Source organism: Aedes aegypti, chromosome 1 (genome assembly GCF_002204515.2).
Source record: "Aedes aegypti strain LVP_AGWG chromosome 1, AaegL5.0 Primary Assembly, whole genome shotgun sequence".
Taxonomy (NCBI): Eukaryota; Metazoa; Arthropoda; class Insecta; order Diptera; family Culicidae; genus Aedes; species Aedes aegypti.
Window position 1 is genome coordinate 235,876,507 of NC_035107.1, and position 13,213 is coordinate 235,889,719.

General features: G+C 39.6%; 1 protein-coding gene across 1 annotated transcript in view; it reads left to right on the forward strand.

The window, feature by feature from the left end:
• The first annotated feature begins 1,008 nt into the window (after positions 1-1,008).
• LOC5564685 (follicle-stimulating hormone receptor) overlaps positions 1,009-13,213 on the forward strand; it is a 159,581-nt gene continuing 147,376 nt past the window's right edge. Inside the window, exon 1 of the mRNA XM_021837304.1 lies at positions 1,009-1,814. The gene's annotated coding sequence lies outside the window, so the exon portion shown is untranslated. The remainder of the gene's footprint in view (positions 1,815-13,213) is intronic.

A 13,213-nucleotide genomic window follows, 5' to 3' on the forward strand; every position in this document is an offset into this window, starting at 1 on the left:
TATACTGTTTTGTCTCAAATTCCGAACAGTCTCATATTCCGAACACTCGGTTTTTTTTTATGGTGGTTTGGTTGAAATGTTTCGCTGAAATATGTCATCAAATTACAAGGAAATGGCAGTCAATTGCAATTCAATTTTAACGCATTAAATTTTAACGCAGTCAATTGCAAAACAATTTTAAATAATCTATTTTATACCTCTGGAGTAGTGATGATTCTCTAGTTCGAGACCAGTAGAACTAGCTCAGATACATTTATTTGCGAAATTATTCTTTTGAATGTGATTTATTCTTGCTGTTCGGAATTTGAATCAAGGTGTTCGGAATATGAGACAGAATGAACACAGTGTTCGGCATTTGAATCAAAATGTTGTTCCATACTTTTGCGTTAAAACAATACTTAACAAGTTTCAATAAATATTTTTAACGGCACACCTAACAGCTAACAGTTAGGCTTTGCGGAGAAAATAAAATTTTCATTAATATCAGCAAATGTATGCCCATCAGAGGCATATGAAGTCAATGTTGGTCTTAAGTGTTCGGAATATGAGTCAAAACGGTAAATAAGTTCAACCATGCGTCTCCATTGCATCGCTTGCTTGTACAAGCCAATCTCGAGCACCCAACAGCCTACAATATCAAACAAAAATCAACAAAGGTTCATCTCCAATCAAATGCCTTCGCTTACAGCATTCCAGATTCGATCAGTTGTCTTCGAACATTGTAAATCTTCTGCGTTCCCGCAATTAACGCTTTTCAATCACGATGAGATCGTAACATTCGATTGCCCATCGAGTGATTTACAGGTAGTAAACCGAAGCTGATAATAAAATCGGCGATGAAATGAATTACCTCCGAATCCCGAAGTGCGTGGTGGATTCATCCGAACTCTGAGTTCCTAGTGATAATAGGCTCGAATGAATACCTGCGTAGTGTATCTACTGGAACATCCCCGTCAAAAGCGAATCGCCTGTTGATGATAGCTTTGGGGGTAGTTGATGTTTCCGTTGTTCGACGGATTGCACTGGATTTCAGTATCAGCTTGTCTGGTAAGACGCGCGGACGTGCGGATAGCGAACTCCCGGGAGTTTCGTTCGTTCTAGATAAATTCAGATGAAATAGACAGTGTTCAAGTGTTGGAGGAAATTCCAAGTGAAGGGAATGTTTGCCGAATTTTGCTTGCGTTCGAATCGGAGACTAGTGACTAGTCACGTTTTGTAATTTTCGATAGCTCAATAATTATCGTCAGTCGTGTGATTTTTAAAAGTTGAACGAGTCTAAATGTTGAGTGTCGAAAGCAGATAATTTGCAATTTTGGCCTAGATCGGTCGAAGATCAGCGAGTAATATAGCCCAGACAGTGTCAGTGAGGGATACGACCCAGTCAACGTCGTCAAGAAGACCAAGGTTCCCCCGGGGGGGAATGGATGAACCGATTCAATTATCATCTGGCGGTTAATTAGCAATGTAAATATGTGGATCCAAAATGAGCTGTGATATTTGCGCTGCGGTGGCGTCGGGGTAGTTTTGTGACTTTTGTGACCACGACTGCGTTCGTTGGTGGAGAAATCGTTACACCCACAAAAGCGCGCTGCGTTGGTTTCCGGATTGAGCTGAAAAGTGTAGAATCCTGAGACAGCGGGAGGAATCAACAGGAGTTATTTACCGAAATTTGTTGGGAGTGCTAAATCGTGATCGATAAATCCGATCCAAGAAGCTTGTGATCGGTGTCGATGAATAAATAGCTGGATGGTATATGTCTAGGGGTGAAATCACGATTTTTTTTCCTGGCGAGATCTTCGGAAAGCATACAACAGGTGAGAGTTACTATTGGACCACTATGGACAGTTTCCATGTACAAAGTCTGGCGGCTGAACATTTATTGGCCGTCTTATGTCATACTTATAAGTTTTGTGACAAACTTTCAATTTGGGTCTATAGTGCAATAATGAGTTGCTAATGATGTACAAAGGTCATTTGTGCGATTAACTTTTTGAAAAAAATGTTAACGTATAAGAACTTTGAACATTGAACATTGGAACTTTAATAATTGGCGCTCCTTAGTCTTGTGGTAACGTTTGTGGCTAAAAAGAAAAGCTGCACTGAAGGTGTTTCAGTTCGATTGGCGGTCGGTCCAGAATCTTTGCGTAATTGATATTTCGTTAACTTCTTTGGTTGTAGAGTAGAATACTATCTTCCAAACGATATACCAATGCAAAAATACCAACTTTAGTAAAGAAATCTCTTAGTTAATAACTGTGAATATGTTCAAAAGAACAGCTGAAAAGAAGGTTCTGTTCCAATGTGGATGTAATGCCTAGGAAAATAATTCACATGATATGATGATATGATTCATTTTGCAATATTTCTTTCACCCTTTCCCCAGTAATCCTTGGCTGTTATAAAAGGGGCCTTCATTAGCCTAGTGGTAACGTACTCGTACCTACCACACGGTATACGAATGGCAAACTTAGACAATCCACAAATGGCAATTTATCCAAAGAGACCATTCAATCAATAATTGTGAAAGTGATCTTAAAAACCCAAGGTGATTAGCAGGCTCTGTCCCAGTGAGGACATAACACCAAGGAAAAGAAGAAACGAAAATTGTTCAAAGTCTCAGATTAAAAATGTTGTAAAAAGCTTGTAAGCCCTATATGTAAAAGGTAAAAATATATAACGCTTAATTGTTCACGATCCTTTAGATTATATCTCTAACAACACTTGAAAACAAATTTGAACTTGTGTCATTCGGGTAAGGATAACTTGCACTGAAGTACGAATTTTCTTATATTTTATTTTGCCAGGATAGCTTTTTGGGATAGGTCAGAAAACCGTAGCGGTAAGCGCCCAGCTATTTAGCAAGACCAAGCTGAGGATATTGGATTCAAATCTCATCGGTTGAGAACTTCTTAGGGTATCTTTGTACCTGTCACAAGATCACATACAAAAATGGTCAATAGGCGAAGTAAGCTCTGAGTTAATAATTGTGAAAGTAATCATAAGAACACTGAGCTGAGAAGCAGGCTCTATCTCAGTTGAGACGCCAGAACGCCAGAAAGAAGAAGAATTTAGCCTACTGATCGCCCATAGTGCATTGTCTAGTGATCCAGCAAAGAAAATTTATGAGAAAAAGGTGCATTTAGAGGTTAAGGTGATTATAGAACGAAGCCACACCTCAAATTTTCAAGAGCACAAGACTTGAGAACCAAACAGCGCTCCGCATAAAAAATCTATCCTATTGGTCACCACCAGCAAGCAAGCAAGTTGATTGGTTTTCAACGCGAACTGTTGTAAGATACTCTCGTCTTGTGCACTTGAAAATTCAAAGTTTGGCTTCGTTTTATAATCACCTTAAGGATGAAATTAAAGGATAAATCTGGTTTCATCAAAATTGTTTGGTTTAGTAAGGCCCTTTGACGTTGTTTAAATTTGGCCCACGTTTCATAGAAATGAAATAAACATATTTTCCCGACCAGTGCACTCCAGAAAGGCCACGATCCAGGAAAGCAGTTTTATGCGGAAAGATGCATTTTAAGCTTTAGAATGAAACATTAGACGAAAATGGTCTTCTACAAAGTCATTTGTATTAGTCAGGCCCTTTATTTGATGTTATTGAAAATTAGGTTGGTCCACATTTTCATAGAAATGGTGTAACTAACTTTCGTAATGGTGGAAATTATATTATACATGCTTCAGCAAAGTTGTTGACCATTGAATTTCAAGCAACTTTCCCAAGAGAAGTGTTTTGTAGCTCTTAAATTGATCGATTTAGAGATTTTTTCCTACGATGACATAGGGTGGTCCAAACAAAACTGGTTTTCTGGATCTAGCGTTTTCAACTCAAATGTCTCATCAAAGTAGTCTTTGAAACACTTTTAGAGATTTGAAAAATGCGTAGTGAAATGGTGAGTGAAGAAACTCGCTATCTCCTTCCGTTTAGGAGTTATTGCTGTTTTCGCACAAAAACATACCTACTATGATTGCAAATATCTCTGATTGGGGCAAACATAAAAAATATCTTTCGGCGGCATTCAAAAGACAAAATGAAACTGTATATTATGTTATAATACAAAAATGGTCAATAGACGAAGTAAGTTGAACGAGTTATTAATTGCGAAAGTAATCATAAGAACACTGAGCTGAGAAGCAAGCTCTGTCTCAGTTGAGACGCCAGAACGCCAGCAAGAAGAAGAATTTAGCCTACTGATCGCCCATAGTGCATTGTCTAGTGATCCAGCAAGAAGATTTATGAGAAAAAGGTGCATTTAGAGGTTAAGGATGAAATTTAAAGGATAAATCTGGTTTCATCAAAATTGTTTGGTTTAGTAAGGCCCTTTGTTTGATGTTGTTTAAATTTGGCCCACGTTTCATAGAAATGAAATAGACATATTTTCCCGACCAGTGCACTCCAGAAAGCAGTTTTATGCGGAAAGATGCATTTCAAGCTTTAAAATGAAACATTAGATGAAAATGGTCTTCTACAAAGTCGTTTGTATTAGTCAGGCCCTTTTGTTTGATATTATTGAAAATTAGGTTGGTCCACATTTTCATAGAAATGGTGTAACTAGCTTTCTTAATGGTGGAAATTATATTATACATGCTTCAGCAAAGTTGTTGACCATTTAATTTCAAGCAACTTTCTCAAGAAAAGTTTTTCGTATCTCTTAAATTGACCGTTTTAGAGATTTTTTCCTACGGTGACATAGGGTGGTTTTCTGGATCTAGCGTTTTCAATTCAAATGTCTCATCAAAGTAGTCTATGAAACACTTTTAGAGAGTTGAAAAATGCGTTATTGCTGTTTTTCGCACAAAAACATGCCTACTTTGATTGTAAATATCTCTGATTGGGGCAAACATAAAAAAAATATCTTTCAGCGGCATTCAAAGCACAAAATTAAATTGTATATTATGCTATATAATAACAAATGTTTTATTCTTGTAACGTCTTGAAAAACAAAGGATTTTTAACACAAAAACTTCAATAACTTTTGAAGGTGTTTGATCCTTTGACCTTGACGCTTGCTCCTGCGGGGGCCGGCGATGAGGGCAGGATCAAACATGTCGCGCGTCGGTCGAGTGAAAGTGAAAAAGTGCCGCGTTCGATTAGTCCTTTTTGATCTTTCGACGTTGACGCTTGCTCCTGGGCAGTGCGTCAAGAAAGCCCGAGCAGTCGTCAGTTGTTTCCCTTCTCGGGTCGCGCGCCTACTTTCTCTGTGTCCTTTTATATAGCCGAGCAAACGGGTGAAATTGAAAGTGGGTTGTTGCTGCTCAAGGATGACGGATCAATTGGTGAGCTCGTTTCATGCTACTATTTCTAATCTATAAAACATTTATGACTGCACCTTTAATCGTTACAACGGTGAGACGTAAATATGATTTTTCAACAAACTATGAGTGGTTCGTCACTGTGAGTGTCGACATAAACTCTGATTCATAAATTATTTATGTCTAATTTTTTTCCAAAACATATTCTTCGTTTTACCTTTATTTCACTTTATTCAACAAACTATGAAAGGTTCGTCACCTCAAGTGTCGGCATAATTTTTCTCTACGTAGATATTGTTCATATCAAACGAAAATATTATATTTACATATAAGCATGTTTATATCTTACAAATAATTATTTATCATGGTCTAATCGCTTATCAAAGCGAATCCTGTGACCCAACGATCCTTCCCATTAACAAAAATTCCTCCCAGTAACCTTTGTGGAGATGCAGAGGCAAACACGGTCTCCAAATAGCAAAGGTTACACACTAACATTCCTTCCCCCAATCCCACCTGACTGCAAGGACGTTGCCGGCGCCGTTATTGACCATGTATAAATAGAGGCACTGAATTATGCACACTGAAGAAGATTATGGCCAATCCCAGCCGAACTTCTAGTTGATTCTTTGTGCATTTTCACTGACTTCGGTCAATCACGGAATAGCAACCATTGATATGAGTAGTCAGTCTAAGCTAAGCTTAGCTAAAAACTTCAATATCTTTTTAACTAAAATAGATCTCAACAATCTTTTTGCGTTTTCTAAAATTCTGAAAGTCGTTAGCCTAATCATGTTTGATCATCTAAGTTAAATGATGTTTTATCGTTGACGACTGATGTAAAAACGTTTGACCGCAAACGCAACTTTGAGACCAGTTCAAGTACAGCTCCAGGAATTCCTTCTGGAAAACATTCAAAGATTCCATTAAGAGCTCCTTTCGAAATACCTCCAATGGTTTCACTAGCCATTTCTCCAGACACTCTTTTAGAGATTTATACATAAATTCCTTTGAAGGTTCCAGGGATTGCACCAGAAACTGCTGCAAAATAATCTCTACCGTAGTCCCTACGAAGTCTACTAGGGATTTCTCCAGAATAAATCACTCCAAAGATTTTCCTCCAAGAATTCCTCGTGATTTTTTTTAAAGTTGCGTTATTGTCTTCCGATAATTCTTGTATAAATTCCTCTAGAGATTCTCTCATGAATTTAACCAGAAATTACTCTTAGCGTACCTACAGAAATTCTTCCAAGAATTTTCTTAGGAATCGCTCGAGGAACTCCTTTATTGAAGAAGGTATTAAAAAGCCCCTGGACAAATTCCTGGAGGAATCGCTGAAAAACTATAAGGGTACATCCCTATGGGGTTGTACGAACTGGTGACGTAGGACCACGTAACAATAGAAAATATATTGCATCAGCACAGCAGCAGCGTCCTCGGAAACATCCTCAAATTGCAGTATTGTCAATAATTCGTTATAAATCAATTATTGTATGCTGCTATGAGATGAATTAAGAAATTATAGCAAGTATGTGGTAAACACATTATGGAATATTACACAATTAACTCTTTGACACATTTGTTGGCTTTGGAAAAGGCCGATTGAAATGTTGAATTTGCGTAACATGGACACATTTTGACGGCGCACTGGTTGCGTCCTCCTCGCCCGATGAGATTTGCGGTGCTGACAAGCGGTGCGCTTCAACAAGCGGCTTTGGTCGATTTTCTTCAGCCATCTCGAGCAAATTAGAGAATATTACACAATCAACTCTTTAAAACACATTTGTTGGCTCTGGAAAGGACCGATTGAATTGTTGAATTTGCGTAACACGGACACATTTTGGCGGCGCACTGGTTGCAATCCTCCTCGCTCGATGAGATTTGCGGTGCAGATGACGATGTGCGCTTCAACAAGCGGCTTTGGTCGATTTTCTTCAGCCATCTCGTACAAACAGCTTGCCTCTGGTAGCGAGGAGCTGAGCAGGTTTGGAGGAGCTCTTACCAGCTCGAAAGCGAAAACAGAATGAAACCGAATTCAACGAAGGAGGGATGATTTATACCCTTAGAATAGCAGGTGATGCTCCTCCTTTCAAATTCTTCGTTTTCTTATCTGGGAAATAGGCTATATGAAACTGATGTCTGGGTAAGGGATGTACAAGATTAGCATTATGCTGTTATTGCATCCTAACGGCACTACAGCAGCGTCCTCGGAAACATCCTCAAATTGCCGTATTGTCAATTATTCGTAATAAATCAATTATTGTATGCTGCTATGAGATGAATTAAGAAATTATAGCAAGTATGTGGTAAACACATTAAGGAATATTACACAATTAACTCTTTAAAACACATTTGTTGGCTCTGGAAAGGACCGATTGAATTGTTGAATTTGCGTAACACGGACACATTTTGGCGGCGCACTGGTTGCAATCCTCCTCGCTCGATGAGATTTGCGGTGCAGATGACGATGTGCGCTTCAACAAGCGGCTTTGGTCGATTTTCTTCAGCCATCTCGTACAAACAGCTTGCCTCTGGTAGCGAGGAGCTGAGCAGGTTTGGAGGAGCTCTTACCAGCTCGAAAGCGAAAACAGAATGAAACCGAATTCAACGAAGGAGGGATGATTTATACCCTTAGAATAGCAGGTGATGCTCCTCCTTTCAAATTCTTCGTTTTCTTATCTGGGAAATAGGCTATATGAAACTGATGTCTGGGTAAGGGATGTACAAGATTAGCATTATGCTGTTATTGCATCCTAACGGCACTACAGCAGCGTCCTCGGAAACATCCTCAAATTGCCGTATTGTCAATTATTCGTAATAAATCAATTATTGTATGCTGCTATGAGATGAATTAAGAAATTATAGCAAGTATGTGGTAAACACATTAAGGAATATTACACAATCAACTCTTTAAAACACATTTGTTGGCTCTGGAAAGGACCGATTGAATTGTTGAATTTGCGTAACACGGACACATTTTGGCGGCGCACTGGTTGCAATCCTCCTCGCTCGATGAGATTTGCGGTGCAGATGACGATGTGCGCTTCAACAAGCGGCTTTGGTCGATTTTCTTCAGCCATCTCGTACAAACAGCTTGCCTCTGGTAGCGAGGAGCTGAGCAGGTTTGGAGGAGCTCTTACCAGCTCGAAAGCGAAAACAGAATGAAACCGAATTCAACGAAGGAGGGATGATTTATACCCTTAGAATAGCAGGTGATGCTCCTCCTTTCAAATTCTTCGTTTTCTTATCTGGGAAATAGGCTATATGAAACTGATGTCTGGGTAAGGGATGTACAAGATTAGCATTATGCTGTTATTGCATCCTAACGGCACTACAGCAGCGTCCTCGGAAACATCCTCAAATTGCCGTATTGTCAATTATTCGTAATAAATCAATTATTGTATGCTGCTATGAGATGAATTAAGAAATTATAGCAAGTATGTGGTAAACACATTAAGGAATATTACACAATTAACTCTTTAAAACACATTTGTTGGCTCTGGAAAGGACCGATTGAATTGTTGAATTTGCGTAACACGGACACATTTTGGCGGCGCACTGGTTGCAATCCTCCTCGCTCGATGAGATTTGCGGTGCAGATGACGATGTGCGCTTCAACAAGCGGCTTTGGTCGATTTTCTTCAGTCATCTCGTACAAACAGCTTGCCTCTGGTAGCGAGGAGCTGAGCAGGTTTGGAGGAGCTCTTACCAGCTCGAAAGCGAAAACAGAATGAAACCGAATTCAACGAAGGAGGGATGATTTATACCCTTAGAATAGCAGGTGATACTCCTCCTTTCAAATTCTTCGTTTTCTTATCTGGGAAATAGGCTATATGAAACTGATGTCTGGGTAAGGGATGTACAAGATTAGCATTATGCTGTTATTGCATCCTAACGGCACTACAGCAGCGTCCTCGGAAACATCCTCAAATTGCCGTATTGTCAATTATTCGTAATAAATCAATTATTGTATGCTGCTATGAGATGAATTAAGAAATTATAGCAAGTATGTGGTAAACACATTAAGGAATATTACACAATTAACTCTTTAAAACACATTTGTTGGCTCTGGAAAGGACCGATTGAATTGTTGAATTTGCGTAACACGGACACATTTTGGCGGCGCACTGGTTGCAATCCTCCTCGCTCGATGAGATTTGCGGTGCAGATGACGATGTGCGCTTCAACAAGCGGCTTTGGTCGATTTTCTTCAGCCATCTCGTACAAACAGCTTGCCTCTGGTAGCGAGGAGCTGAGCAGGTTTGGAGGAGCTCTTACCAGCTCGAAAGCGAAAACAGAATGAAACCGAATTCAACGAAGGAGGGATGATTTATACCCTTAGAATAGCAGGTGATGCTCCTCCTTTCAAATTCTTCGTTTTCTTATCTGGGAAATAGGCTATATGAAACTGATGTCTGGGTAAGGGATGTACAAGATTAGCATTATGCTGTTATTGCATCCTAACGGCACTACAGCAGCGTCCTCGGAAACATCCTCAAATTGCCGTATTGTCAATTATTCGTAATAAATCAATTATTGTATGCTGCTATGAGATGAATTAAGAAATTATAGCAAGTATGTGGTAAACACATTAAGGAATATTACACAATCAACTCTTTAAAACACATTTGTTGGCTCTGGAAAGGACCGATTGAATTGTTGAATTTGCGTAACACGGACACATTTTGGCGGCGCACTGGTTGCAATCCTCCTCGCTCGATGAGATTTGCGGTGCAGATGACGATGTGCGCTTCAACAAGCGGCTTTGGTCGATTTTCTTCAGCCATCTCGTACAAACAGCTTGCCTCTGGTAGCGAGGAGCTGAGCAGGTTTGGAGGAGCTCTTACCAGCTCGAAAGTGAAAACAGAATGAAACCGAATTCAACGAAGGAGGGATGATTTATACCCTTAGAATAGCAGGTGATGCTCCTCCTTTCAAATTCTTCGTTTTCTTATCTGGGAAATAGGCTATATGAAACTGATGTCTGGGTAAGGGATGTACAAGATGAACATTGTGCTGTTATTGCATACCGACGGCACTGCAGCAGCGTCCTCGGACATATCCTTAAATTGCCGTATTGTCAATTATTCGTAATAAATCAATTATTGTATGATGCTATGAGATGAATTAAGAGATTATAGCAAGTATGTGGTAAACACATTAGGGAATATTACACAAACAACTCTTTAATTTCTTTTCAAAAGCATTCTAAATATGTCGCAATTTTGTAACATGTGATCATTTTCGTAATCGAAGTGTTCTCATAAAATATGGCAAATCAAAGACACTGTCGGAAATTCCACTCTAGTTTACAATCGTGAAATGTTGAGCACTCACCCCGACGGCACTGCAGCAGCGTCCTCGAATAGTCAATTATTCTTAATAAATTAAATTTTGTATGAAGCTGCGAGATTGATTGAGAAATATAAGATCTTATAAAATCGGATATATTATTCCTTCAACTCTTTTCCACAAATTTGATGGTCCTGACAAGGTCCGATGGTAGATATATAGCACTGCGGGAAGTTATCACTTGATTGCCATGGTCAAACGGGAAATCCTCAACGCAAACAGCAACAGCAACGGGTAGTGGATCCCCGGGCACGTGTCGAAGTCTGGAAACGATGCTCACTCTTGAAATCTCGAGCGATTCCGACGCTCGATTAGCAGCATCTCCTCGGATCAGCAACTCTGGGGGCTTCTGGTTTCTGGTTCCTAACGGGCTTGCTTCTGGACCACCGATCACGAGTCGAAATCTGGGAGCGCGGATAAATTTGCGGCGGCGATGACGATGGCTTGGACGCTTCTCCGAGCGGCAATAGTTCGTCCATCGTCATCGCCACCGCAAATCAATATTGCGTCTTCCTCTTCCGACGACACAAATTGGACTGAGACGCGGGTGCAAACGCAAAGCAAGAATGACTCGCCCGGTCGTGTTCACAGTCCGACCGCAAAAAGAAGACTGAGGGAAGAAGCAGGGACCCGTTCGCTTTTATAGTGGGAAGCGACACCGTCGAAAAGTGCTCGAACGTGATTGGTTGGATAAGAAAGGGGTCAACATTTATCAAATTTTCAATAGTTTAACAACAAAATTCACTTATCGGATATATTACTAACGATGCGTAGATACATTTCTGATCGAAAGATACTAAAATCGTAATAATTGGTTCATAAACAACTGAGTTATTAACGTTCAAAATCTCCCCTAATTTCGTTACATGTCTCATTTTCCGTACTTTTAAAGTGCACCCCAATATAGAAAACAAAGACGTAGTCCTACGTCAAAAAATCTTTGATGAACCTCTAGAAAATTTTAGGAAGGAATTCTTAGAGTAATCTCTGGAAAAATATCTGAGAGAATCTATCGAGGAATCTTTTCCCAATCCCTGGAAAATTCTTAGAAAAAAAATCTTGCATGAGCCTCTGGATGGATACCCGAGGTAATCTCGGGAGAAACTCCTGAAAAAATCTCTGCAACAATTTTTACAGGAAAGGCGAAATTCCTAAAGAAATTGCCGGGTAAATCTTTGGAGAAATCCCTGGAGAGATTTTCCTGAAAGGAATCTCTAAAGGATTAACTGAGTAAAATGCTGAATGAAGCAAAGAAAGGTTACCTGGGTTAATTGATGAAGGGATCTTTGAAGGATCTCAGGAGGAATCCCTGAAGAAATTTTTGGAGTAATCCTTGAAGGAATCTCTAGAAGAATCACTGTGAAGATTATGCGGGAGGATTACTTGGAGAAATGCCTGCAGAGACATTTCTGGAGAATTCCCTGGATTCCCATGGAGAAATCCATGGAGAAATTTCTAGAGGGATCCATAAAGTGATTTTCCTGGAGGAATCTAGGTAGAGAATTTCTTAATATAATTCTTGGAAAAATCCCTTCAAAATCGTGAAGTAATATCTTGAAGGATCCCTGAAGAAAACTCTGGAGGAATCCCTGGAGAATTTCCTGATCGAATCGCTGAAGGAATCCATGGAGCCCTGAAGAGGACTACCTGGAGATATCTCTGCATGTATCCTTGGACGAATCGATGGAGAAATTTCTGATGAATTATCTGAAGTAATCATTGAAGAGATTATTCTAGTGTAACCCCTGAAGACTTGGAGACATCTCTGCATGGATGTCTATAAAGTTTTTCCAGGATGAATACTTGAAGGAGTCTCTGAAGAAATCTCTGAAAAAATATCAGGATAAATCGCTTGAAGAATCCTTGAAGGTATTCCTGGAGGAATCCCAGTTACAATTTTACTTGAGGAATATATGAAGGATTCACTGAAGCCAAAAGCAATATATGAAGCGTTTTATATTGCAATATTCATTCCCATTCCCGTTTACGCTGAGGAGGCGAATCTTACCATCAAATGGTGGATTTAGCGGTCTTATACGCTAGGAAGGAAAACCGCCATCGGATTTGTTTTGGGTGTACAAAATGTCCAAGGTTCTGTTCGATGGTTATGATATGATCTTTAATATAAAACTAAGAGAACGAAAATTGAGAGCATTTTATTGTCATTGGTCATTTTTTACCCTTGATGCATAAGGCGCCGTCCACAAATTACGTAACGCTCTAGGGGGAGGGGGAGTAGGCTCAAGCGTTACGACTCCTACACAAAGTTGAAATTTTCCCTACAAAAATCGTTACGGTCGGGGGGAAGGGGTCAAACATTTCCAATATTAGCGTTACGTAATGAATGGACGCTGCCTAATGTGTTACTTTCTCTTAATGCATTAGGAAGGTTAAGGATTACACTGCATGTTTCATAACAAGACAACATTGTCCTCTGGTATACTTAAAAGTGATATCGGAAAACAAAACATCAGGAACGTGTAAAAAATGTAATGTGAACCATCCATGTTAAACTCATTAAATGAGTTTTACACAATTTACACCGTCTTCATCACAGGTAGAGACGTTCCGATACTTCCGATATATCGGAATATCG